At 35.4% G+C, this 4394-nt stretch overlaps 1 long non-coding RNA gene across 1 annotated transcript; it reads left to right on the forward strand.

Annotated features, from left to right (window-relative positions):
* The first annotated feature begins 1803 nt into the window (after positions 1–1803).
* On the forward strand, positions 1804–3872 carry LOC310891890. The gene is made up of 2 exons (XR_014577767.1): positions 1804–1984; positions 2499–3872. It is a non-coding gene; the product is annotated as an uncharacterized lncRNA (long non-coding RNA).
* Positions 3873–4394: the final 522 nt, after the last annotated feature.

Genomic DNA, 4394 nt, shown 5'->3' on the forward strand with positions numbered 1-4394 from the left:
TCATTTGCAGGGATCCCAGTGACTTCACTAGAACTGTGAATCTGGATAATGTGATGACTGGCAAAAGCGTGTGGTATCTGAAAATAGTTCATTCATGTTATAATAGTTTGTTCATTCAGCTTTATTTCTCTGTGAAATGATATTACTGCATTTCATACAATCATATATAGCAGAAATTTCCAAAGCTTTTCTAGCATGGCAACATAGACGAGGCCCACATTACTCTATCTAGTGGCAGAAAATGGCTGATGTAGGCTCTTGCTACACAGCTTACTGGTCCAATTTACTGCATACATACAGAGGAGCTAATGTGCATGGCTCTAAGAAACGGGCTGGTAGCAAGCTGCTCTTCAGGTGGGATATCCTAAGGGACTTTCAACTGACATTTGTAATCTACTCATTACCATGCCTCTAAATATGATCAGCTACTTAAATGTTTTCTATATGTTTGTCCGACCATATCGAAACATAAAGAAAGATGGAATTTTCTGAAGTGAATGTGTTAGCGTGTTTAGAGCAAGGTTATGTTAGTAAATCGTATGATCTGCAGGTCAAAGTGTCAGGTGGTATAATAAGCTCAATTTATTTGCTCTCTAAATTGGATTAATCACTGTAATGTCTCTTCATAAGCATAATTTCAAAAAGATTTTAAAATTTATCAGATATTTCATGTTCAGTACATGGAAATTAAACTCTGCTTTTGTGAAGATATACAAAACCAACCAAACAAGTATTTATTATCACTTATTTATGTAGTTTGAAACAATTCAGAAAATATGCCTTCCATTTCCAGTAGCTTGGAAGCATTGTTTTTGGAAAGCATATTCTAGACATAAAATGTTATCTTAGAAATTAGTTGAATTTATGTGGAGAGCAAAAATAGTGTCCTTTGCTTTCAGAACTATACAGCAGATACAGCTGACTGACTAATCAAAGAATGTTGCATGGTTTGATTTCTCCATGATTTGGTCCTTCTCTAGGTGTTAAATTTGCATGTTATTGATGATGACATTCCGGAGTTAAATGAATATTTCCGTGTGACATTAGTCTCTGCAGTGTCTGGAGATGGGAAACTAGGTTCAACTCCTACCAGTGGAGCAAGTATAGATCCAGAAAAGGAAACTACTGATATCAGCATCAAAGCCAGTGACCACCCATACGGTAACAATGATGGGAATTATAGAGCTTTGTTTCAGATTATTGTGTAGTTCTTTCCAGTCAGATGAAAACTTTGCTTGGTTGTAATAGTTGAGGAAGCAATCTCATATATTCCACTTTATCTGACTTGAATTAATTCATTGTTTATATACATGAATGAATACTGAATTAGTTTTCTTTTATAATTTTACAAAAAGGCCTCAAATCTTCCCTGCCCAAACAAGCAAGGATTCTCTTGTGAGGGCAAATAAAGGCTCTGCATGTAGTTGATCCTGTCCAGGTTTTTCATCAAATGAGAATTCCTGACAATGAGAGTCATTTCTCCATATGTCTTGTACCAGTAAATACGCAAAACCGTGGCCTGTGAGGCTCTTTTGGGAAGAGAAGGTTTTATTATTGTGCTGTGCCTTTTATCAAGACTGACAAGAATATCAGTGAGAGAGGGTAAGGCACACAGCACATCTCTGGAAATAGTGTGATTGAGGCTTAAGGGTATACTGGTATATGTGGTTTTTAATTTCAGAACCATCACAAGATATGTTATCAATCACTTTATTTAAATTGTTTATCATCTTTAAAATTTGTTATGAAAAGCCATGTAAGTAGTAATTCTTGTCTTCCAGGTCTGCTCCAGTTCTCTGTGGGGCCACCTCCTCAGCCAGGTGATAAAATGATTCTTCCAGCCTCTTCTGTGCCCCATATTACTATTAAAGAAGAAGCTGGACACGTCAGATTACTGGTAGTTCGTGCACAAGGCCTTCTTGGAACAGTTCTGGTGGAATACAGAACAGTGCCAGTCACAGCTTTCAGTCCCAAAGATTATCAGGTATGGCAACTGCCAAGGTGGTATAATTGTTTTGGAATTAATTAGAGTTATTTATCGTGGAGATAGCTTTCAGTTTGACTGCTCTAGCCCAGCTATGATTCTTTCACAGAAAGACTACTTTACAAGGTGATGTGGCAAATGGATATGTAATATTCACTTAAAAATATACATCATGTGACTTCTCCATTCTTTTCTCTGCAGTAAGTTGCATTGTCTAGGAAAAGCCTCTGGTTTTGAACTTTTTTTTTTTTTTCTTAACAGAGTTTTCAGTGTAGCAATTTGTGAGTTTTGCTGTTGTTACAGACCATATTATTCAAGTGCATGTACAGGTTAACATTATGCTTGTACATACTGGGATTTGTATATGCCTAGCAAAATAACCTGCATGTATCTGCACTTGCTTGTCCAACTGATCATTTGTGCAGAAAAATAAGAAAAATGTACATGAATGCAGATGCTCACCAGTATGTCAACTTAGATGTCTTCTTCTTTTTTTTTTTCTTTTGTAAAACAGATTTTTCAGATTTTTTTTTAAAGCTTAAGTGAGGAAAAGTAGATGTTTTGAAAAAGACAAAATGAAGGTTCTGTTTCTTTTTTTTATATGGATGAAAACATTAGACTTGAACAAAAATATGAAGAGCTCTTATATTGCAGGCTGTTGTGGGTACACTGGAATTTCAGCCAGGAGAAAGATACAAGTACATTACTGTTAACATCACTGATAATACTATTCCTGAATTAGAAAAAACGTTTAAAGTGGAGCTGTTGAACCCAGAGGGAGGAGGTAAGGCACATATATCAGTCCCTTAGTTGTATTTTCATGACCTCTACTCGTTCATAAAAATCTTGTCTTTCTTGGCATTATTTTCTATGTTATTTCTGAAAACAAACAAAAAGCACCTCTACATCCCCACCCCCATACAGCTGTCTTTTTTCGTAGGGAAGAACTGTTCCTCAGTTCTTTTCTTAATCCTTGGTGGAAACAACCAGATCCCATAGCAAGTATATTATTACCATGTATTAGGGAAAGTGTATCACTGCCATCTGTTAGGTCATCTAAAGGCAATTGCTGCTTTTCACTTTGTATAACTTCATGGTTGGTAATGAGAACTAAAATAATGCAAAAATATATTAGCAATATGTTGCATTTCAAAAATATGGAATATTTATAAAATATTTAAGGCTAAACAGTCAAAGAGTTGTGTTTTTGTTTGTTTGTTTTGGTTTTTTTTTGTTTTGTTTTGTTTTTTCTTCCACATGAGTGAAATCAGAAGAACTGCAATACATAGGTCAAATGGATTATAGCAGTAATAGGCTGTGGATGTTGAGGGCCATAGGGAGTTTGCTGAGCTGTAGCTGCAGAGGTAGCTCGTAGATAACTGTCTGTAAGAACAAGACAAACACTTGAAAGAATTATTGGTTTGAAGGGCTAGTCTGAAGGGACGGCAAAGCATAGTGGTGCTGCCACATAAACCCCTGAATACCTTACAGATTTTTTTTTCCATTTGAGAAAAATTTTAACGGAGATTGTAAAGCTTGTTGGAGGGAAAAGTAATTAGAAACACTGACAGCCATAAATTGATTTTTTTTTTTTAAACTGATGTTATTTTTTTAAACAATTCGGAAATTGCAAGTGTGGTCCCTTCTGGGAGGATGTATCAGATTTCCTTGAATTAATCCAGCTCTCTGCTATGATTGTATGTGTCTATGGTGCAACATGGTCTCAGTGATTCTTTTGGTAAAGTCTTGAGACTTTTCACGTATTTTGTCTTTTTGGTTGAATAGTTGTTTTGTTAAAAGGAGTCAAACTTTTCTCTTTCAAATTGTTGTGACAGAAAATTTACAACTAACTTTAGTAATCCAGTAACTATATAGCCTTTTTAAAATGAGCCTTCTTTTTGGCCTTTCCAACACAAACACAAAGCTTATGAAGTCCCCATTAGTTAAGTTTTCTGCAGATTTTCCCAACATTTTCACTTTGTGAGAAAATATTAGAATAAGGAGCTTGAGGGACTTTATCGTCTCCCCTACCTTTTTTTTTTTTTTTTTTTTTCAATTTAGATTCCTCCATGACAAGCCTCAGTTAGGAGTGAGAAAGGGGAATTACAAAATGGGGACACAAAGAGGGAAAGAGAGGAAAGATAAACTATGTGTATGTGTTTTCTTTCATTCTGACTTCCCATTGCTATTTCCAATGTCATAAATTAAGTAAGAGGTGGCATATGTAAATATTTCAGTCTTTATTAGAACTCCTGTACACTTTCAGAAGCAAAGTTGATACCTTCCTAGAGTGCTTCCCTCTTTTTTTCCTGTTGTCCAGAATAGTTTAAATTTCTCTTTGCTTGCGCTCTGATTTATAAATGTATATATGTGTATATATCTGTATGTCTGTCATCTTAAAGTTGCTGAG

This window comes from Anser anser (assembly GCF_964211835.1).
Source record: "Anser anser genome assembly, contig: HAP1_SCAFFOLD_151, whole genome shotgun sequence".
Taxonomy (NCBI): domain Eukaryota; kingdom Metazoa; phylum Chordata; class Aves; order Anseriformes; family Anatidae; genus Anser; species Anser anser.